The 24,792-nt window shown below is 44.6% G+C and overlaps 1 pseudogene; it reads left to right on the top strand.

Annotated features, from left to right (window-relative positions):
- The first annotated feature begins 8,074 nt into the window (after nucleotides 1-8,074).
- The window catches only part of LOC107112037, a 47,449-nt pseudogene continuing 30,731 nt past the window's right edge, over nucleotides 8,075-24,792 (top strand).

The raw sequence follows: 24,792 nt of genomic DNA, 5'->3' as shown, positions 1-24,792 counted from the left end.
CAATCCATCAGAAACCATCCTGGTGAACAGTACATGAGACAAACTGTTGAGTGTTGAAGAATTTGTAGTGGGTATAACAGGAAGGAGGGATGTGGCAATGTCTAATTCCCTTCTCTTGAGCTTCCCACCCCAAAGGACGTTTTGTCCACATGGTTCCACAATACCTGGAATAGTTTTTCTAGGGGCCAAAATGTGGCTTTCCTTTCTCTTGAACCAGCAAAACATCCGACATACTCCAACCTATTGTCAAAGTTACTATCACCATTGAAATTCCTGCACAGAGGCTACAATGATTGTTAGCAGCCTGGTTTTCTATTCTTATTTAATAATAAAAGCCATAAATACTGTTGAACAGAGTAGTTATATTATGATGATTGCAATAAGCCCCTCAGTGCCATGCTCTTGGTTCTGGTAAAAGCCATAAATACTGTTGAACAGAGTATCAGTGCCATGCTCTTGGTTCTGCCTCATTGATGTGATGAACAGCTGTTGAACAGAATCTGTCAGATTAGAAGGGAGCAAGCAACACTACTGGTATGGTACAGTGGACAGAGTGTCCAGCTTGGAAGTGAAACAGCCAGATGCAAATTTTTGTTTAGATTATCAGGTTCAGACAGAGGCCGGACTCAGATCATGACCTCTCTGTATATGAACAGGTTTTTCCCCCCTTTCCATGGAAATTATTTATTTTGAACTTCTCTTTGACCCCATATGAAAACACACCCATATTACATAATTTCTTTAGAATACCTCCACACAGACCTGACATTTATCATCTCATAATAAACTTTTAACTTGTCAATTGGCTTCCAAGGAAGTTAAGATTAGAGAACTCTCTAGACGAGATGTATTCAGAAGAAATGTTATGAGTTGTTATTTATATTGTAACAATTACACAAATGAGCCTGAGTACGATAGTCACTTATCTTCCCAGCTGATGTAAGTCTTGAAGTATATCAGCGAGGGTCAAAGAAGAGAGCCTGCTTTGTAGTCATTGCCTTGAGGAACTATTTTCTTTTAATCTAGTTGTTTTTGCTCAGTATGTTTCAATGATGGAAAATAATGTTATGGTGGCATGTTTGAAATCTAAACATCTACATTATTTTTATCTACAGAAAACACAATAATTTCCACTTTTAAAGGAAATGAACTAGATAAAGGGCATCGAAGTGGCAAATTTCTTGTCCTGTATCCAGATTTCTTACCTAGTCTTCACATTTAGCTTGGATCCCAAGCCACAATTCCCAAGGTACAAGGACTCCCACCCATGGAGAGCAATTTCCCCACTTCCCCTCCCACAGTACTCTGAAATTATCCTCAAGATCTTATTCAGGCTGCTGGAGTAAGGGTGCTGGGAAAATCATTCTTCAGAAATCATTTTGCACTCACAGAAATGTGGCCTTGCTCCTTCTTCCCTCCTTCCTTCCTGAAACATATTCCCCAGGTTCTCAGATAATTGGATCTCAGAGTTGCTAACAACATGTAAAATCGCACAAAAATAAAAATAAAATAAATGTTATCAATGAATACAATAAAACAGCAAATTAGTCCCTTAAAAATAAAAATACAGAAGACCCCATTTCATTCCCCTCCCATTAAAAATCATTGTAAAAAGATCCTAACAATTCTTCTAGAGGAATAATGTGTGAGATACTGTGTTTTAAATTGTAATTGTACTTATTATAATGATGTTACCCGCCCCAAGCCCATCCACAGAATGGGTGGGATATAAATACAAATAATAAATAAATAAATAATATAGTCAGACATGCCTTCCTGGGAAGTAGAAAACAGTGTCTTGATGGAAGGAGAAAAGAGAGTATGGCTGCTAATTATGGCCCCTGCTGCCAGCTCATTGGCTCCCACCATCCATACAGTGCAAATGTGTCCCAACCTATGGTTCCACATTCTTCTCTAGTGGACTGTGGGTGAAACCTCATTTTTGTTGGAGAAGCAACAGCCTGCCAAGAGTCTAATTACTGTAAATAATTCTGAAAGAGTAGTTTAACCCAGTTGTACCCTAGGGGGAGCTGTAAAGCATTCTCTCGTGTTTAGGGTTTATTGAATGTTTTTCTCTTGTAGTTCAGCCTACCTCCTGTTTTTCTCTCTCTCTGCTATGTAGTAGTATGTGTTAGTGTTACGGGGTTTGTTGAGTTGCAATACTATCATACAGAGGAAATGATTGCAGATGTACTAACCAAGCCACTTTCTTGAGAAAAGTTTGAAAATCTATGTAAGAAAATGAATCTTCTACACTTTGTACAAAGAGCTTGAGAAGGGGTGTTGGAATGTGCCATGTCTGGTGTTACAAAGAAAAGAGAAGAAGACCCTGCCACTCTTAGGCCAATGTCCTGCTTCTTCTCGGAAGTTCCACACTTAGGCTGCAATCAGATGAGCTGTTTGATCTGATGTTGTTGCTTTTGCCCTGCAGATTTAAAATGCAAGTTCAGACAGCAACATCTGTCTCCCTTTCCCCAGTCGTCGGCACCCCATTGTCACCCATCTTTGAGTTGGAGTTATTTGACACCAGGAAAAGTCCAGTCTTTACGGATGTCAGTGGTTTCACCCCACATTTCTGGATGTCTGATCAATCAGTTGCATTCTCAAGCCATTTGGGAAGTCTGATTGCACAGTTCTGTCTTCACACCATTTAAAAAATTCAGTTAGCAGTGTGCTTATAAGCAGATCTTTGCCCCAGGGTTGTGAATCACCGCTTACGTGCTTCTGCACCCAAACATTCTGTCAGGATTGGGAGCCCCTGAGGGAGGGTTTTTTGGGGTGACAAATCCCCCCCAACCCCCTCTCTCCTGTTTCTTGGAGTTGGAAATCTGTGAAAACAGTCCCTAGTTAGGCTCCCATATTGGCAGGGAACCTGGGGAGGCTGGCATCCCTAATCCAGGGACTGTAATGCTGGAGAAATTTTAAAATCCAGGCAGCCTTGTTTATGAGCAAACGTGGGCTGAATATCTACTCCCCATCCCACTTTCCCCCATGAAGACTGTTTTCTGCTTCAGAGTTGCTATTTGAGAGCATCCCATGATTGACACAAGAGTAAATGTACTGAAGTCAATGGGGTTACTTTTATGTAAATCTGCATTCCAAGAAAGAGAGGCAAAGTGGAGGAGACTGACAGGGGCAGAAGTACTTGGTGGAGGGATCACAGAGCTGTCAAAATGGAGTGGTGCTTTGAATGAGCACTTCTGCACATGCGTAAAAGACAATTTTTAAAAAGGATGCTGCCAAACTGCCTGCTGTGTGGTTACCACGCAGCAATAATCTGAATGGTCAACCATGGAGTGAGTGCATGGTGAGGCGGGTTAAGGGCAGTGTTCCCTCTAAAATGAGTTAGTGTGAACTAGCTCACAGTTCTTTAGCCTCTAGCTCACAGATTATATTCTTAGCTCAGGAAGCATTGCTCCAGAGCAAACTAATTTATGCAGTAACCAAATAGCTTGCTCACAACTTTAATGCCAGTAGCTCACAAAGTAGAATTTTTGCTCACAAGACTCCACAGCTTAGAGGGAACATTGGTTAAGGGTGGCATGTGTGGACAAACCTCTCCAGAACAAATAACACTGGATAAAATAGAGACATGGTCATTCCACACCAAGCATCTTGTCTGACTGCAGCCCCCTCCCCTCAGCTAGTGATGTAGCTAGGACCAGGGGTCATTTCCTGCAGGAGCGCACAGGAGCAGAGCTCCGGCAGTAAAGAGCCCAGGGGGCAGGCACATGCAACAAGCCCCACCCCCTGCTCCCAGCAGCCCTCAGTCAGAGCAAGAAGCAGCCAAGTAAGTTGCAGAGCCCCCCGGTCCAAAACAGTCCAGTGGCACCTTTAAGACCAAGTTTTATTCAGGTACAAGATCTCCCACCTCTGCGAGGACAGATCTGCACATCCCCCCCCCAATAGCTAGCAATCCAAAACAGTCCAGTGGAGCCTGAGTGGTGGGTTTTGCTTTCTGACACAGCTCTGGTGATGTCAGGGGGTGTGGCATATGCAAATAAGTTATGCTAATGAGTTATGCTAATGAGCTCCTGCAACTCTTTTTCTATGAAATGACCCCTGGCTAGGACCCTATCTCAGTCTCTCATTTTCACTACCAAGTATGTTCCTGAATACAGCTTTATCTACACTTTAATCAGGTTGTGTACCTTTGCTGTGGTAAGTACTCTGCCAACAATCTCATCTCTTGTTATTAGTCCTATGGTCCATTGGAAATGAAAGTTATTCTGGTTAATTTTAAAATGGTTCTTTTTTATTAACAGCAACTTTTGATTCCTCTGAAGCTTTCAGAAAGTCTGTACAAACAATCTGAAGTTATGCAGTAATAAAACAATGTCCTGCATGGTGATGCTCTATGTTCATAAATATGCACATTAAGCAACACAATTGTTTTCCAGTCTGTGCCATACCCCTTGGAAAAGATCAGATTAGTAAGAAAAATAATGTGCTCTATGGGAAAATACTTCATTGGTAATTTAGTATTCCAGTAATTACATTGACACACATGCAATGAAATGTGCCTTGAATCTCAACATGTGGACTAAATATAGTTACATGATCATGAGTACCTTCTCATTTTATGTTTTAAAGACAAAGAATCTGGAATATTAAAATTAGTCTCCAAAGATATGTGAAAAGATAATATTTTTAAAAATGTATCTAAACATCAGAAACGGTTCTGAAGTTCATGGGGTTTTTGCAGTCATGTATGCAAATTGTACTTCTCATTTTATAGTTTTATATATCTTAAAATACCAAAGAGTGACCATGAAAAGTGGCACTTAAATTTATGGAACTGAGGGCATATAGAGATAACTTTCCAGTTCAATTTTGCCATTATAAAGTATGAGAAAGAACCAAAAAAAGGCATCTAATTTCCCCCTACCCCCTACTCTTTTTTTTTCTTTCCCTTTCCCAAAAGCCCCCCAACAGCCAACCTACCCTTTTCTGCTTCTTTGTCTTAAGCTTTTTCTCTCCTCCCCCCGCCCCATACCAGCAGCCTCTACATAGGAAGACTGTGTCCCAGTTGTATGATGCCAGCCACTAGGCCAGGCCCAGTTGTATGGTAGAGAACCCTCAAGAACTTGTGGGGTGGTACTTCATTTTCCCCTGTATTCCCCTCCCCACACTATTTCCGGTTCCCATCCTCCTGGCAATCCCCATATCTTCTCCCCCTTTCCATGCCTCATTCTCTTGTCAGCCATTCACCAACCTACATTTTATCTGCTTCCCATCATTACTTATTCACTTCATTTACACCCCATTTATACCCCATCTCTCCCCACAGTGGGGACCAAAGCAACTTAAACTATCTTCCTCTCCCCATTTTTATTCACACAGCAACCATGTGAAGTAGGTTAGGCTGAAAGTATGTCATTGACCCAACATCACTTAGTGAGTGTTAAATACTGGGTTCCATAGATGGTCCAACCCCAAGCTTAGTGATCAGCTCTCCTTTATTAGTGATTCAGCAAGAACAAAAAGCAAAAAGCCAGGGCAACTGCCCTGTTTAAATAGCATGCAACTCCACCTACTTTCCCAAACAACTACCAACAATAGGCCATTGTCAGAACCATTAATTCCTCACTGGCCACTTCCAGAGTCCTGGTGAGCTATTGTTCTAGAGCTCCAAGCTCTGCCAGTCTCTGGTAGAAACAGTCCTGGAATATTCCAGTCCCAATACATAACACCCCTCCCCACCCTAAATTCCCAAACACCTTAGTACACATAGTCCTCAAGGTACATCTAGGTTCAGTCGGTGGTGGCACAGCCACAGAAGCCATGTCTGGGGTCGCTGTAGTGGTGCTGGGGAAAGGTAGTGATGCAGGAACAGAGTCCAGGGGCTCCAGAACAGTCTGTATGGGTGTGGGCAACTCCATGCGGTTGGGATGGTCTCTGGTACGTGCCGCATCACCCTCCATGCTGTGCTCCAGTGGCAGCAGTAGAGAAGAGAAAGAGAAGATATTGGATTTATAACCCACCCTTCACTACCCAAAGAAGTCTCAGAGTGGCTTACAAACTCCGTTCCCTTCCCCTCCCCACAACAGACACCCTGTGAGGTAGGTTGGCCTGAGTGACAGAAACTGCTCTTTTTCAAGAACAGCTGTGCCAGAACTATGGCTTGCCCAAGGTCATCCAGCAGGTATAAGTGGAGGAGTGGGGAATCAAACCCGGTTCTCCCAGATTAGAGTCTGCACACTTAACCATGACACCAAACTGGCTCTACACCACTACACCAAACAGTAGCGGCTCCAGGCAGCTGGCTTCCATGGTGGCTGGGGCTGGCTCGGCTACCTCCAGTAGAAGATGGCAGTGAAGCTGGTTGATGTGCCTGCTCAGGATCTGTCCATCATCCATGGAGACCTCGTATGACACTGGACCGGTGACCCTGATGACCCTTGCGGGAACCCACACAGGGCTGCCGGTGTAGTTCCGAGCACAGATGGGGTCGCCTGGGAAGAATCCTCTGGGCCAGTTTGGTGTAGTGGTTAAGTGCACGGACTCTAATCTGGGAGAACCGGGTTTGATTCCCCACTCCTCCACTTGCACCTGCTGATGTGACCTTGGGTCAGTCACAAGTTCTGGCACAGCTGTCCTTGAAAAAGAGCAGTTTGTGTCACTCAGCCCCACCCACCTCACAGGGTGTCTGTTGTGGGGAGGGGAAGGGAGAGGAGTTTGTAAGCCGCTCTGAGACTCCAAGTGAAGGGCGGGGTATAAATCCAATCTCTCCTCTTCTCTTCTTCTTCTTCTTGGACCCCCCAAAACAGGCAAATCTCTGGTGCTCAATCCAGGTGCAGCCAGTCTAACTGAGTTGTGAGGCGCCAGCCCATAAGGAGCTCCACTGAGTTGCAGCCGGTGGTGGAGCTCGGAGTTGCCCAGTGACCTAAGACAAAAGTTGCCAACCGGTGCTCCCAGTCTCCCTGGATGAGCTGCCTGAGGGAGTCCTTGGTGGTCCTTTCCACTTGTCTGTTGGTGGCCAGGTGGAACGGCACAGACTGGATGTGGCGGATCAGGTAGCGGCCCAAGAATTCCTGAAACTCTCCCAACATGAAAGCAGTCCCATTGTATATGAAACTATTTTTAAAAATCCAAAAAATTCTATACACATGGAATAATAGTAGTGGAAGCAGGAAAAGAGAGATGCCTCCCTCAAGTCCTTGTGGGTTCTCACTTGTATATTCTAATAGCCAAGTTGGCCAAACCCGAGGATACTTAAATCTGGTGACTGGAGCTGTGAACGGGCAAGACAGATCTTTCTACAAACCTAAAAAACAACCCAGGTTTGCAAAAAAAATTGAAATCTAAAAAAAAATACATGGAGGTCATCACAAAAAACACAACTTAAAGCCTGTAGCTTTAAGAAACAAAGTTCTACAGTGTCTGTTGCAAGGCAACCACAGCATTCAAGGTTTCCTTTCTGTGAGTAAAAAACAGGGGCAGGGCCATTTCCAGGGATGTTTTGGCCTTTGAAGGAGGACTCATTGGGGCCAGCAACCACTGGGTGACTTGAAACCACCTGATTTGCATGTCTCAGTTAGGCCTAGCTATTTGCTCCTGTTCAGCAGCAGCCACCCTATGAAAGCCAGTGTGGTGTTGCAGTTAGAGCTTCAGAGTAAAGTCTGGGAGATCCAGATTCAAATAATCAGTCTGCCATGGAACCTCACTGTTATGTATTGGGACTGGAACATTCCAGGACTGTTTCTACCAGAGACTGGCTGAGCTTGGAGCTCTAGAACAATAGCCCACCAGGACTCTGGAGGTGGCCAATGAGGAATTAATGGTTCTGACAATGGCCTATTGTTGGTAGTTGTTTGGGGATGTGGGTGGAGTTGCATGCTATTTAAATAGGGCAGTTGCCCTGGCTTTTAACTTTTTGTTCTTGCTGAACCACTAATAATAAATAATAATACCATTTTTTGATGATGTTCTGATCACTGCCCCCATGGAAGAGGACTTCAGTGACCGTCTGCATGCCATCCTTCAGCACTTCCGGTCCGCTGGGTTGAAGATAAAGCAGGAAAGGTGTCTCCTGGGTGTCCACTGCCACAACTTCCTTGGATTCTCAGCGGACATGGAGGGCATCCACCCAGTGCAAGACAAAGTCAAGGCCATCAGCGATGCCCCCATGCCCAAATCCAAGGCCGAGCTTCAGGCGTTCCTCGGCCTGTTGAACTTCTATCACGCCTTCCTGCTACACAAGGCAGCTGTCGCAGAACCCCTCCACCGACTCCTAGATAATAAAGCTCCCTGGGTCTGGGGCTGAAGGCAAGCTGACACTTTTTGGGCAGTCAAGGATCTGCTGGTATCCAATTCGGTCCTGGCCCACTTTAACAAACGGTTGCCGATCATTCTCGCCTGCGACGTCTCCCTGTACAGAGTTGGGGCACAAGCTGGCCAACAGCCAGGAGGTCCCAGTGGTGTACTATTCACACACTTTGTTGTCTGCTGAGCACAACTACATGCAGATAGACAAGGAGGGCTTGGCAATTGTGGTGGGGGTAAGACATAAAGGGAAGTTCCATCAAGTTTATATAAAAGCTGTTACAAATTTTCCGTCTTAATTCTTTGTTTCCAGGTCTCTTTCTTTTAAATATTTACTAAAGCTGGTAATGCTTAATCAGTTTGCTAAAATCTTTTATAATGGTTCCAGAAAAAAGGTTCTATCCTGGACTGTCTGACAAATATTGGACATGTAAGATACAGATGGGAAGCTTTTTTCATGTTTGGTGGAACTGTAAAGAGGTGATGTTATACTGGAGAAGGGTTCATGAAATGTTACAAAAAATATGTTTGACCTGAAATGTTTTTACTTAATATTATACCTGAGGTAAAAGATAAGAAAGTTAAGCACTTAATTATACATATAGTTATGGCAGCAAGAATTCTTTATGCTAAGTACTGGAAGAAATCAGAGATACCAACGAAAAATGAATGTTTGACAAAAAAAGACCAAAGTAAACAAAAAGTGAGAGACAATTGGATACCATTTTATGACTGGGTGAAAAGAAACTTTGAAGACCACGAACAATAAATATAACTATCAGTAACTTGGAGAAACTCTAACCTGAGGGAAGCAAAGGGCCCAGACCCTGCTTGTGAAACCACACAGGGTGTGCAAGAGGCTGAACATTGTCAGGGCTGGTTGTGATGGCGGCAGGTGGGCAGCCTTCCTGGGGGCCTTTGCCATGGCATGAGCCCTTGGAAAGGCTCTTCCCTGCCCAGACAAACAGGTGCTGGTCTGACTGGGGCCAGGGCTTCAACAGTGGACCGTGGGGAAGGAGTCTTCCCTTTGGCCCACTCAGCTAAGATTTAAGTCTACAGTTGGCCTTGCAGCTTTTCCCTTCCTACCCCACCCTTGCCTATTGCGGTTATGGGTGGTTTTGTGTCAGGCTGTTTGCTCTTATATTGTGCGGTGTTGCATTAATTTTCTTTTATTTGCATTGCCACAATTGTATTGGGCGTTGTCAGCATTAGGCTGGGTCCATTTTCAGGGGGAACATGGCCTGCATGCCTATTTTCCCAACCTTCTAGGGATCCTCTTAAGGGATTTTGGGGTGTGGCTCTGCAGGAGACACACACAGATCAGGGGCTGTTGGGACACCCTCACTCTCAAGTGGTGGGGGTACAACACAATGGCCTGTGCCTATGTGAAATCCTGTATCCTGCTATCCCATGGTAACTCCAGCAGGTGAGCTAGGGTGTGATGGGTCCATAGCCAGAAGACAGGTCGGCTGCCTTATACTGCACAGAGCCCTGGAACCTGTCAGATATAACCAGTAAAGCTGTGGCCATTTCAACTCCAGCAACGTGTCTGTGTTACCTAGTTTGTTTATCTTTGCTTTTCCTTCTCCCCTCCCTGCTCAGCGCTAGGTCCGCAAGAGCAAATTCTGACAAAAGGGATGTTAAAAACCTGTAAACCATCTAGGGAGAAACAATAACTGCAAAGACTGCCAGTTAGACTACTTGCTAGAAAACCGGATGCCTCAAAACTACATCAGATGGGGTGATGGAACCTATCCTATAACAGGCCCACACTGGCAGATATCCACCAGATACCCTCTTATACATATTGATGTTTGTCTTCCAGGTGCAGTCAAATAGTTTGGGTCCCATCAGATTTACTTTCTTTCCTCTACAGTTTGGGTTATCCCCCCCATCACATAAAGCCATCTTATACTGCAACAGATTATTGGTTTGTTAAGGCAGGGTGGTCTCTGTGATTCTCGGCCCCAGGCAAAAAACCATCTTATACTGCAACAGATTATTGGTTTATTAAGGCCTCTGTGATTCTCGGCCCCAGGCAAAAATCCGGGTTTGGAGCCACCACCCATATGGGGCAAGTGCAAAGAGCAGCAGGAACCTGCTCTCCTTCTTCTCCCCCTGGATGGGTTGGGTGGGGCTGTGGGCAGATGGCCCCTGGCAAGCACAGGGCCTGGGGCAGCTGCTCCTGTTACCCATTGGCTAAGCCTGTCTTTGTATCAAGGTCATTATTTTCTACTCTCATAGTGAGCAGTAGAAAGAGCTCATCCTATTACCTGATCTTTTTAGCTGGAGATGCCAGGGACTGAATCTGGGACCTTCTGCATGCAAAGCGGATGCTCTGCCATGGAGACACAGGCCCTCCGACACTTCATCTGAAGGCAGGTTGAGCAACCTACAGCCTGCTGAGTCAACTGTATCAGGATAACAGACAGAGAGCTGGATCCAGACTAACATTAATTTCACCAATTTCCCCTTCCAACAGCAAAACCCTCCTCATGTGGTTTCTTAGGGTCCCCAATCTCCCTGGAGCAGCATCTAGAGATCAGCGAGATACAATGGGAAGGGTGAGGCAGGGAAATTCTGTTCTGCTAATCGAAAATTTAGTCTGGATCCAACCTAGAATGATGTGGTAGTGGTTGTGAGTGTGAATTGCCAGAGGCAACATATTTCTGCACTATGTTTTTCATAATGCAATAGAATGTTCCTGACAGCATGTAGCACATGTGTCTGTGTGGTGTGGAACCACTTAATCCTGGCTGCTTTAGTTTTTAAAAGTATGCATGAAAGTATCTATGACATGACCGGGGGGGCACCTTACTTCACATATTACCTTCCCCTCAAATGTATCTCATTGTGAGGAACACCCTCTTTTACTATGTTTTCTCCCCACCTCAGAAATGTGGTTTGGAAATGAACCAGCAGAACTTTATGAAGACAGTGAGTGACTGAAGGTGGTTGAGTTTGAAATCTATTGTTCAAAACCTGGAAAAATTGAATGTCAGCCAAATATTGCTGTTTTATCATTTCCACCTCCTGATTGAAAAATTCATCCATCCAATCCAAAACCTGAAATGGTTTTGACAAATCTGCTTATAACTAATACACAAATGAGCATTTAAGTTCTTACAATATCTGCATGTTGCAATAAATTAACTTATCAAGGCCAAATAGTTAGCATTATTGTAATATTTTAAACTTTTTGCACCAGTACATTTTGCTGTTTTAATACTCTCGCCAAACCATATACTGGCAAGCATACCACAGTTATATAAAAGCCAAGCCATTTCAATGTAAGCAAAACATATATATGAAAATGATAATGCAGACCTTCAATCTATTTTTCTTTAAAAAGAAAACACCTATGTGCTGTAACCAGGAGCAAAACATAGGTGTTCAAAAATACCCAGGGTCTTCAATTAAGATGACCCCAAATTAAAATAAGCAAGTAGCCATTTCCCATTGCCTAACATTGATGCTAGCTAACCCAAAACTAAAATGGCAATGAAAAGGCCTTTATCTGCCAACACCAATGGTTAAAATGTTCCTCTCTGTCTTTCAGTACAGTTAAGCCTACAGGTGACACAGTAGTGGTAAATTCTTTGAGCTTGTTTTGGCTCTCCTACATTTAGGCAATGAAAAGTTTAAACAGCTTTTAAACTTCATCTGTCACTCCCTGAAATGAAAACCTTGCTGACATAATCTATTATCATCACACATGCTGTCTCTCACCACTGTTGTTTAGTTTAAGAAGGGTATAATTTACATCTCAGACAATGATAACTTGTGTACTAACTGGCTCAGTGCTCTACAATTGCCACACCCCAGAATAGCCAGAAGTAGAACCCTAGTGACAGGAACAGACAAGTAAGCACACGGACAAGATTGTTGAATAGCAGCCCATTGGCAGAGACCTGTTTTGACTGTTTCTTGTTTTTAAAGTTGGATAGCTCCCAACATATCATTAGAAGCTTTAAGAAGATGAAGGTGGTGATGACTCCTCTAGGTTCATGCTTTCTGAGAACTAGGACTACACTTCCACTCTTCCCTTTTTCAGACTTAACAGTGAAATGAAGTAGTAAACCAATAAAAACATATCTGGGTTCCATTTTGATGGCATAATTTCAGTTATCCAACATCATTAACATATTATTGAATTGTACAGAGAGGAGAGGTGTATCAAATTTTGCATGACATTCATCAAAGTGGAAAAACATCAAGAAAAACAGGATAATAAACTGTTACTGCTTCAAATGGAGAAAGCGAATTTAACTCTCCGATTCCAAGGGTTGAAAGAAGAGAACGGAGAGGATCTCAGAGACATCTTGGCAGTGGCTTTAGCACCACTGACTGGCAACGAAGCGGAAAAAATAAAAGAAGAGATGGATTTGGCTTACAGAGCCTATTCCAACTTTACAAGGAAAAATAAGTTGCCAGCGGAAGTGGTTGTGAAATTTACAAAGCAATGTCTCCGGGACCAGATTTTAAAGGCGGCATCAGCAACACCCTTGAAAATTGGAGATCAGCCGATCAGGATTCTGAAAGATGTTCCATTTGAAATCAGAATGAAAAGAAAGGAATATAAAGGACTGACCATGTTCTTACAAAATCACCAAACCAGTTACAGATGGTTGGTGCCCGAAGGATTGGTCTTTAAGTTTAAAGACAGAAGAGAAAAGATAGACTCTATCTTCAAGGCTCAAGATTTTTTGAAGAGGCATGCCAGCACAGAAGAAGAGGCAGAACTGGCCAAGTGGATGTCGGGACTAAGCGGGGAAGACAGCAGCTTGGAGGGAGAGGTGAAGGATGAGGAAGCTAAAGGAGCGACCGGTTCGAAGTACAACTTAAGAGATAAAAAAGGGAAAGACCCCAAAATCTAAAGAAAAAAATTTGCATGACATTTAGTATGAGAAATACTAATTTGGAAGTTCAGAGGATCACTTCAAATATTAAAACTGGATTAAAAATGATACCAATAACACTAAAATTTAAATAGTAAAATTTGAACTTGATGGACATTGAATCTCACTCTTTGCTGAAGAAATTCCATAGTAAATGAAAATATATGCATCCTTTTAGGGTGAATGTGGAAAAATCTGGCCACATATCTTCTTAAAGTAGAAGCATATCTGAAAATAAGTATGGGAAAAGCAAATGTTTTGTTTTAGTCTTGAAGAAACAAGTTTGCTCTCAGAGATAATTTCGGTCCCGTTCACACTAGGCGATTTGGGCCGGGAGCGGTATGATTGAGCGCCGCAAACAGATTGAAGAAACAAGTTTGCTCTCAGAGATAATTTCGGTCCCGTTCACACTAGGCGATTTGGGCCGGGAGCGGGACAGTTCGGGGCCGGATCAAACCGGCGCGATCACACCACAACATCTGGGAAGCGTCTTGCTTCTGTGCCCGAACTGTCCCTTCTCCGCACAAATCCGCCGCAAACTGATTTGATTCATCTCAAATGGACCCGCACAAATCCGCCGCAAACAGATTTGATTCATCTCAAATGGACGCGGCACGGCAAACGGGGCGTTTGATCGCTGGCGCTTCCTTGCGCCGGCACAACCCCGGCCCCGATCCGAACTGTGCATGCTCTGACATGCGCAGTTCGGCCGGCTAGGCATCTGACCTGTGTTTTCTCCCTGGCGTTTGATCGCGCCGGGGAGAAAAGGCGCCGCAGCCAGGGGATCCGTGGGATCCCGCCGCGGCGTCTCAACGTTGGCGCGGCTTTTAAAAGCCGCGCCTTAAGAGGCTTTTCCCCTGCCGTGTGGCAGGGGCCTAAGTAACACAAATGTGATAGCAAGCCTAACCCTGCATCTTTAAAGAGTTAGAGCATTTAAAGAGTTACAGCCATGCCTTGTGATGGGGGAAAAGGATCCCACAATAACTTAGGGTAGAAACAGCAATAGAAGGGAAGGAAATAGGGAGATTCACAAATCTTTGTAAGAGAAGGAAATGTGAGTCCTATTCCTGACAGAGAAAGTAGTGAGACAACATTAGGGGGAGGCTGCATGAATCTGGGAAGTAGCCAGACACTGGAAGAGGCCAGGACCTCAGCAAGTTAGGGGGATGGGTACACTTTATTGGAGCCCAGTACCAGAGTCCATTATGAAAATGAAACAGATTTGATTCATCTCATGACGCAGAATATATGGTGTGAAGAAATGCATGTTTTCTTTGGAGGTTTCAAATGGGCAAAACCTCCACTCAGTATTTTTAAAGCTTTTTCCCCTCTGGGCAGAGAACAGGCTGGAAGGGAGGAAGTCAGTCCAATTGCTTTCCAGCTTACCTGCATACAAATGCTAATAGATCTAGCAGGAAAAGTAATGGGTGAGTCAAGCTTTCTCCCTTCTACTTGCAGGGAACAGAGATTTGGAGGATTTTAGACTAGAATGGCTCCAGGAATAATCTCCAAGAAAAAAGCTTCAGGAAACTCTTCTCTGACCTGGCCTGACCTGGTCAGTGGGTGAGGGAAAAGAGAGGTGATAAAACTCAGGGGAGCAAGGAAGAAGATCTCTGGTTGGTGTGGAGTTCATGAGAGCAGACAGAACTCTTAACTGAGGAGGCAGCCATTTTGACCATGTGCTGCCCCAGAGAGCTACAGAAAGCTTCAAGGTAAAGGAAACTTTGTAGAGATTTGCAAATCCCTAAGCTTTAGGAGTCAGTCCTACTTTAACATCTGATAGGGCATGTGTAGAGAGAGGGACATAGGATTTTCATTTTACCCATTTCTTTTTCAATCCCTTTCTCAATCTGGTGCTGTGCTAAAAGTATGCTTGTGAACATTTTCTTTTTAATAAATACTTTATAACTTAAGATGCTGGCAGTGGTTCTCTGAACCACATAGACCTACACCGTCACGGGCATGCTATTTTAAAAGGAGTGCTGGGGGAAGGCAGGCAGTTGGCAAGTGGTTGTTCCTCCAAAGAGTGTGCAAGGCAGTAAACTGTCCCTGTGGTGACCAGGCACTGGGCAGTGCGAGACACAGAGTCAAAGCCTCAGAACTTGGAAGGGATGCTGAGAGCAATGATCCTCCCAGTGGGTAATTCCTGTAAAGGTCAGGTGGTAGTGGTGGGTTACCAGAGAGAGAGAAAAGCCCCTCTAGGTGTTGGGAAAACCTTGAAAGGCAGGGTGGAATAGGGCCTGTAGGCTGGAGCAGGATCATTCCGCCACATATGGGATGGACTTGTGGGGTAGGACACCATAGTTACATGTTTGTACTGGGGTAGGAGAAATTTTATTTTGCCCTGGAGGAAGCAGACAGACAGGGTATAAACAATCCGAAATCTTTTCTCCTACAGCTGTAACTTCAGTAGTTCTAAAGCTTGTGAAAACTAACTGAAGAAGAGGAAGTTCACAATAACTGCCATTTCAAACACTTCTGCCTAGCAACCTTTATACACAGTGGCAAGAAAACAGATGCTTCAACAGGAAATTCTCCATCAATTGCAGTTTTGAAAACACGCACACAGCAGCAGCTCCCCAAAGCCATTTATAGAAAAGTAAATTTGAAGCAAAATTAATCTTAGAAATGCTTATGAAAGGTGAATTGTGGCTTTCTTCCCCATAGATTTAAAAAAAAAATCTTTGGAGGCTTAAGAACCTAAAAACATAAGAAAGATTTGGTATGTCTGGATACTAATTGTTTAGTTGTCTAGACAGTGATGATATTATTACCAAGTTATGTGCAGATACTCACTTGGTTACTGTTTCCAGTGCTGCCTACCAGGATTGCTTCATTCAGCTCTGTTGACATCTGCAAAAGCTCCCTAGATATTATTTTTCTCATCTGGGCAAAGGTACCGTAGATTTTTAGACAAATCAGTTATGCAATGAGCCATATATTTTAAATTTTGCATGGATGTGAATGCAGGAACAATAAATGGCAAATGAGAAATAGCTTATGTATGATTTGAAGACTACCTGGTGAGGTTGTCTGTGCTTCCTACTCCAGTGTGCTGGAGTGGTTTGGGAAAACCCAGGAACAAAAGCCTCTCCCAGATCTTGTGTGTGTGTGTTTGTGTGTGTGATATGTAATTTATAAGTTATGCCTGCCTAGTACTGTGGTTAGTTTTTTTAATAACCGAATTAACTGCAATCAGTCCAGTGAGGCCATTTGAAGCATAGCATCATATCCTATTGGTATGGGTCAACTACTTCCAGATTAAGGGCCACTCTATATATTGGGGCCAATCACATGGAAGACAAGCAGCATTCAAAAAGCAGTTTCATGGAACATTCTACATGAGGATGAGTGGTGGCTGGCACATATTAAGCAGTATTATCCAATTTGGATAACATTTTGGAGGGGGGGATGGAAATCCACAAGGACTTGCAGGAGGCATCAAATTTCCCCCTCCCCACTATTTCCTATTTCCCTTTCCTGAAAGCCCCAGAGCCTCTCTCCTTTTCCTGCTTCCTTATCTCCCTCAAGGGTTGCCAGCCTCCAGGAGATCTCCTGGAATCACAACAGATCTTCCAGCTACAGAGATCAGTTACCATTAGGGTTCTGCGCTCCAAGTTGGGGAATTCCTGGAGATTTGCAGGTGGAACCTTGGGAGGGTAAGGTCTGGGGAGGAAAGTGACGTCCGTAGGGTATAATGCCATAGAGTCCACTCTCCAAAGCAGCCATTTTTTTCCAGGGTTCATCTGGAAAGCAGTTGTAATACTGGGTTATCTCCAGCCCCATTGCTAGAGCGTCGCCCGGCTACGTGCCTACGTCACGTCTGGGTGACGGAATAGTGCAGCACCTGTGTTTTCCCTGTGGGAATGGTCCCGCGAATAACTATACATCCCCTGCCGAATTAAGGTAAGCACTTGGGAGCCCTGGGTGCCAGCCACTGGGCCAAGCCCACTTGCATGGTAGGGAACCCTCAAGGACTTGTGGGGAAATGCCTCATCTTCCCTGTATTCCCCTCCTCACACTATTTTTTTCCACCAAATAGCCAACCCTAATTTAACTGCCCCTTTGTCTTCAGGTTTCCCTTCCCCTCACAGCAGCCTCTACTTAGGAAAGCTATGGCCCAATTGTGTGGTGTTAGCTGCTAGGCCAGGCCCACTTGCATGGTAGAGAACCCTTAAGAACTTGTGGTGGGGCACCTTACTTTCCACCATACCCCCTCCTCACACTTTTTCCTCTTTCCATCCTCCTGTCAACTTCATATCCTCTTCCCTTTCCCTGCCTCATTCTCTCCTTCTCAGCCATTTACCAGCCTACCTTTTATTTGCCTCCCATCCTCAGCTATATTTATTATTTATTTACTTCAATTATACCCCACCTTTTTCCACAGTGGGGACCAAAGCAGATTACATTATTTCTCTCTCTTACCTATTATCCACATAACAACCCTGTGAGGTAAGTTAGGCTGAAAGTATGTGACTGGTCAAAAATCACTCTGTGAGCTTCTGCAGTGAGCTGGGGGTTCAAACCTGGGTCTCCCAGACCCTACTCTGTAGCTCTAACTGCTATACCACACTGGCTTTCATAAGGTGGCTGCAGTTGAACAGGAGCAAGCAACCAGGCCTACCTGTCATGCCACTTGGGTGATATCAAATCACCCAGAGGTTGCTTCCAGGTCTAGGGTTGCCAGCCTCCAGGTGGGACCTGGAGATCTCCCAGGATTACAACTGTACTCCAGACAACAGAGATCTGTCTCCTTGGAAAAAATGGCTACTTTGGAGGGTGGATTCTATGGCATGATATCTGGCTGAGGCTTCTCCCCTTCCCTCCCCACACCCTCCTCTCCTCAGACTTCCCCACAAAAATCTCCAGGAATTTCCCAACCTAGAGCTGGCAGCCTTAGTCATGTCTGATCCCAAGAAATCTTCCCTCAAAAGCCAAAATAAGCCTGGAGAGGGCCCTTCCCCTTCCCCTGCCTTTTACTGACAGAACTAAGCTTGGATCCCTGTGGTTGCCTAGCAATATCCACTAAGGGAATCCATTGCTTAAAGCTACAGGCACTCCTTTTAACGTTTTTGGATTTTTTTAAACCCACAGGCTTGTTTGTTTTTTGGTTTCACATTTTTATGTAAACCTGGAGCCCTTTTCAGGTTTGTAGAAAGATTTGTCTCGCCCATTCACAGCCCCAGTCACTGGATTTAAGTATCCAGATTTGGATAACTTGGCAACTAGTATATAGACAACGGGGCCCCACAAAACCTGTGGGTAGGGAAATCCCTTTCCCCCCCCCCCATTGATGAGCTGGTGTGTACAAGCCCAACTGCTCACCTTGGAACCCAGTTGCTGCCACGGCAGTGTCTGGGAGCTACTCTGAGCCCCTAGTGGTCACTACAGGGAAGGTTGCCAGGACTTTTCTGTGCCCCCCCCTACAGGCGGGGAATTAGAACTGGAGCCCTAATGGATTGGATTGGGATATCCCTGATGCTAGGGAGATAGGTTAGAGGAGGATTGTCTGCTAATAGTGTGTGTTTGAATGTTTAGATCTGAATGTTTAGATTGCTAGGTAGTTAGTGTTAAAGCTACCCCTGTTAGAAGTTAGGTCTGATAGTTTTCTGGGGTAGTATTGTGGAAGACCGGTGTTCAGTCATAGATTTTTTGTGCAATCACTTGGGAATTTTATAGCAGTGTAGGTAGTCTGTGTTGGCTATCAGCATCAGGAGTATAAAACTGTGTCCAACTCTTGTGGAGGGCTAGCATTTAGCTGGCCACCAGTGGTCTGAAGTGCCTACGTAGATCCGCTGTGGCAGCAATGCCTGGACAGCAGATTCTGGTGCTCTTGGGGAGGGGAAAGTTTAGCGGTGGGCCCAGGCAGAGTATCAAGAGAAAGACGCTGAGAAATAGAATAGCTTAGCGCCCTTCCAGCCTGCATCCCATCCCAAGGGTTGTTGGCAGTGGGGCCAGGATTGTTAACCCCCCTCCGGCATTGGCGCTGTGCAACTCCAGGTCCATTAACAATAAGACCACAGTCCTTCAGTCCTTGTGCTGGGACATGGGACAGAGACAGCACTGGTCGCTCTTATGGATGACCTCCAAAGTCACCTGGATTGAGGCAGTGTGGCGGCACTGTTGTTGTTAGATCTGTCAGCCGCGTTTGACACAGTCAACCATCAGTTGCGGACCCACTGCCTCGCCGACGTGGGGATTCAGAGGCTGGCCCTTCAATGGCTTGCCTCTTTTCTCCAAGGTAGGAGACATAGGGTGCCAATAGGGGAACAGCAGTCCCGGAGACATACCCTTGAATGTGGGGTGCCTCATGAGGCAGTGCTTTCCCCGATGTTGTTTAACATCTACATACGCCCCCTTGCCCAGATTGCCCGGAAGTATGGGCTTGGGTGTCATCAATATGCAGATGACACTCAGCTCTATCTGATGTTGGGCGGCCAGTCGGACTCCAGCCCAGAAGATCTTCACCGGGCATCGCAAGCCGTGGCTGGTTGGCTCAGACTGAGTCGGCTGAAACTAAACCCAGTGAAGACAGAGGTCCTGGGCCTGACTCGGGTTGGTTTGGGGTTGGGGATCCCTCTCCCAACCTTCGATGGGGCGCCTTTGATGCCAGCGTCAGAGGTTAGGAGTTTGGGAGTGCTCCTGGACTCCTCTTTAACTATGGAGGCCCAGGTAGCAGCTACTGCCAAGTCGGCCTTTTACCATCTTTGGCTGGCTTGGCAGTTGGTTCCCTTCCTTGACCGTGATGACCTGGCCACAGTGATCCATGCGATGGTCACCTTGAGGCTAAACTACTGTAATGCTCTCTACATGGGGCTGCCTTTGTCGCAAATCCGGAAGCTGCAGCTGGTGCAGAATGCTGCAGCCAGGCTCTTGGTGAGCCTCCCTGGGTGGGAGCACATCCAACCTGTGCTGAAAGCGCTGCACTGGCTGCCAATAGCATACTGGATTCACTTCAAAGTGCCGGTTCTTACCTTTAAAGCCCTATATGGCCAGAGTCCAACATACCTAATGGACCGCCTTTCCCCATATGTACCCCAAAGGGCACTACGGTCGGGGATGCAACATCTGCTGGTGACCCCAGACCCCAAGGAGGCCAGGCTTGCTGCAACTAGGGCCAGGGCCTTTTTGGTGGCAGCTCCTACCTGGTGGAATGCGCCCCCAGAGGAGATCCGGGCCCTGCGGGACCTTGCGCAGTTCTGCAGGGCCTGCAAGATGGAGCTCTTCTGCCAGGCTTTCAAGTAGGAGCCGCCACTACCACTACCATCACTACCACTACCATCACCACCACCACCACCATGGTTTGGGCAACAGCAGGGTGTGGAGATGGCCCTGTGATGAGCGAACTACAGCGCGGCGTGGGGCTGATACCACTGAACCACCCTCTTACTGAAGACTGATTTTGAAACATCTAGAGCACTTTGTAATATCGTAAATTATTGTTTTATCTTATTTTTAATTTTGTTTTTATGTATTGGCATATGTACCCTATTTGTGAGCCGCCATGAGCCCGCTAGCGAGGAGGGCGGGCTAGTAATTTAATGATAAATAAATAAATAAAATGGTGTCTGCTGCCACCATGGCCAAGCCCCAAGTGGCTCCCGGTGTCCACCATGGTCAAGCCCCAAGTGGCTTCCATTGTGTGCCAAAGCCGCTGCCAGGCCCTGAGCAGCAACCAGTGTCTGCTGCAGCTGAGAGCTCTCAATGTGTGCCTATGCCACAACTGAGCCCTGAGCGGCTCTTGATGTGACATACTGCACTTTTTAAGAGGCTTAAAAGTGCTACCTACAGGACTGTAAAGGGTTAATTATTCATAGAGCCAGAGAACTCTATGACCTTCTGTTATTTTTTAATTTTAAAAGTGTCTCAAGTGCCATTTTCTGTCATTTAAGCTAATGGGAGACCCAATGGGAGAAAATAGCCATTACATAGTACTGACACAGGGTGGGACTTCTAAAGCTACTTTAAAGAGAAGAATACACATTACCAGGGCTGCTCAGTCAGTGAAGGGACACACAAATAAAAATGGAGGGAAAATATTGCCTAAAAGGGAGGGAAGTGGATGGGGTCTGTCATACCTGGAATCCACATAGCTCAGGAGGGCCCCCAGGCAGCCCCTGACATGGGCTGCTGTTGTGGGTGGGTTTGGAGCATCTCCTGGCATCTGCTGGTGCAGAAGCAAGTGTGTTTTCTGCTCATGCACAGACAATGCTTTTTAATTTTTGTGGGGAAATTTAAACATTTAAGATTTTTCTGCAATCCTGGGGAGTGCCCCAAGTTTTCTGAAAAATCTGTCCAGCTTTCATGTCCAGATTTAGCTATCTGCAGATGGGGACCACACATGGCTAATACTATATAGATGCAAAGGCTAGTTCAACTTTGATCAATCTGTTGACTGGACCAGTTCATACATGGCTCTGGAACAGATAGTATTCATGCAGCAGTGTTAAAACTGTGAACCATTAAAACAAAGGGTGTCCTGTGAGCGAAGGGATGTGTGGGAGTCCTTTAAAAAGAAGTGAATCTCCAGAAAGATAAGAAGTCTGTTAAAGGGAGATGCTGAGGACAAATAAACAAGATATTCTTTTTTACTTGTTTTTTAATAATGAACAAAATAACCCACGAACGTAGCCAACGTAATTCAATAGAATTGATTCTTTTTTGTTGCTTTTTAACAAACTCTTTATTTTTCTTGATTGTGGCAACTTTGGGATTGGGGTTTCTTTTGTAATTAGCTACCAAATGAGCATTACATCATATCCAGTCGAGAATTTAGGGTCTTCCTTCAGCTGTTTAAAAACAATGTCACAACTGTACTTCACTGGTGGTGTAATCCTATGCAGAATAATTTCTAAGTCTAAACATATTGATTTTGTTGGATTTAGACTGAACTGAACACATTGGTTTTGTTGGATTTAGACAACTAACTCACTTTAGGACCTCACTGTAATGGTCTCTGCCTTTTTATGTGGGATTTTCCCCTTTAGTTTCATTTCCTTTTCCCTCTTACTTCTCCATGCTAGGCATGCAGGCTTTCTGTCATTTAAATACTTCATATTTGTCCAATATAGGCATACACCTTTGTTAGTTCAAATTCTCGTACCAAAAAGCCAGAATATAACACAGGAGAAACAGTGAGGCCTTCTTTCACCCTTCTTTTAAACTCCTTTAAGTAAATAAAAGAGGGCATGGCAAACATTTCTAATGGTTCCTCAATCTGATAAGAAACATTAAAACTTTTTTTCCACGCAATGCTGCTGATAATAAATTATGCTATATGGGTAAGAATTCAGAAACAATTTAGACTAACATAGAGGTCATACAGTTTTAAATGACAATTTGAGTGACATATGGATGGTGTAATCCAAACAGCAGTGATTTTCTCTTTAACTTTCTTGTGTGTGTGCACTTGTGGGAAAGATTGCTTGAATTCTTAAAAAAACATTTTGGTTATGAAAAAACCAACATTCCCTAAGACATGTATTTAAATATTGTGGTTGAAATCAATTGGCTGTTGTGTGACAAGACGGTGCCCTCTAGGTAACCATGTATGCAAAGGTATTCATTCACCTTAATTCATTTTTATAGCAGTTTATTTTGTGGTTGAGCTTAGTCAGCTTCAAAGAAGAGAGGACAATTATGTACATTTGACCTTTTTTTGCCCTTTCTTTTTAAACCACTGGAAAACTTCTACAGGATGAAGCATGAGAGTTCAAAATCAGTAACACACAAAGGCTTGCTTGTTAACATTTAAATGTTAAAATAAACTTAACATGAATAACTTTAGGTAGACCAAGTACTACCAGAATATTACTCTAGTAACATCAGTTGATATGATACATTGTATAGATCTTCCTATCTATAATAAATTCCACAAACGTGTAGAGGTCCCATTTCCCCAGAGTTCCATTTACTTCTTTGGAATGTAACATTTAAGTTCGAGATAGCCATTATTAATGAATTTATGTATGTATGTATTTATACCCCAGTTTTCTTCCCAATGGGGACCCAAATCATCTTTGTACAACATAGTTCTCGTCTCCTCTATTCTGTTATCACAACATCAACCTTGTGAGGTAGGTTAGGCTGAGAAAGAATCACTGGCCCAAGGTCACCCAGCAAGCTTCTACAGCACAGTGGGATTTGGAACCTGGGTCTCTCAGATCCTAGTCCTCTGAGCACTATACTCTGGCTGGCTCTTACACTGGCCATCAACCTCATTAATTTCCCTTTCATGCTATGACATGCCATTTTCTACATCTAGAGGTAGGAAGCTGCACTTCCCCTGTCACCTGCACTTCCCTGTCAACTCATGCAGCCAGTCCTTGGTTCTCTACCTCCATCCCAGTTTTCTCTGGGAAGAATACAAGGGGTGCAACCTGACACCAGCACTACTTTAAATCTACATGCCTGTTCAGTGTTTTATAAAGGATAATGGCTAGAAATAGTCTTAATATCATGACCTGAGAAATCTGCCCTCTCCTTTTGGTACTGTCCATCCTGATTAAGTGTTCTGGAGTACATAAAAAGTTTGCACATTGTTTTGTGCCTTCTGTTGGTCCTAATAAAAGGTATTACATGGCCTTTGCTCCTGTTATAAAGACATGATTAAGATCACAAATCTCCATTTTTAAAATAAATTATAAGCAGGTGTGGCTCTAGTTCAGAATGGGGCTATGAGGGAAGAATTAACTCTTAAACCACATTAGCATTTTCAAGGTTTTTTTTTTCCCTTAAGAGTGCTAACAATAATGAAGAAAATTTAGTTTGAATGGAAAGCCATGAACTCTGTGACATCTTTTTGTGCCCTGAAAGACCCAGTGATATGCAGGACTAGTTGTATGATTCTCTGGATTCTGGGTGAGAATCTCTCCTTATATATAATTCTTTTTTTGAGTGGCAATGTTCCATACACTCCCTCAGTCAATGGCCCGTCAGCCACCACTCAAGAGTACTCACGTGCCATTGCCTGGGTGCTGGGTCTGCTCCTCTTCCCCACCCACTCCCCCTTCAACCACTGTGCCCTGTCAGAATTACTGGCAAACAGCTTTCTCTCTTGACAAAGAGAATTTTCCTGCTTGCCTCTTGTGTGGGACTAACTTTCCCCTCAGTGGCTGTTGGTAGGTGTAATGAAATGGCAGTTACCTGTGTTTGTAAGATGGCTGTGGTTCTTTGTTTAAAATGTCCCCCCATAAGGTTTAATTGAGCTGTAGTTCCAGAGAGGGGCCTGCATGGGTATCACTCACTGGGTTGAATGGGGCTTCCTCATCTGCTAACCTACAGTTCCCAGCTGCCCCAAGGCCAAAATGTGTGGGAAAACGGGGACTGTCCCAATGGGTGGGGTGGCATCAATATAGACTGCAGCCCACCCAGGGAGGAGGTAGTCTTCGACCCTGGGAGGTAGCAGAAATTCAGCCACTCCACAGTCAGCTGGACTGGGGAATGAATGGAAGTTTCCCTGCTCTCTTGGGCCAGAGAGAGAGGCTGAAGTACAGCCAGAGGTCGGTCCAAGGAGAGATCCTATCCTCAGCTCACAACCTCCAGAGGTAGAGAGTATTGTGTGTAGGAAAAGAGAATTGCATTTAACCCCTGTTGATTTATGCCCTGTTGGTTCATGAGGTCTGCTTAC

The sequence above is a fragment of the Gekko japonicus genome, unplaced genomic scaffold, assembly GCF_001447785.1.
Source record: "Gekko japonicus isolate JY-2015 unplaced genomic scaffold, Gekko_japonicus_V1.1 scaffold3254, whole genome shotgun sequence".
NCBI classification, from domain to species: Eukaryota; Metazoa; Chordata; class Lepidosauria; order Squamata; family Gekkonidae; genus Gekko; species Gekko japonicus.
This window is presented reverse-complemented; position numbering and strand designations above follow the sequence as displayed.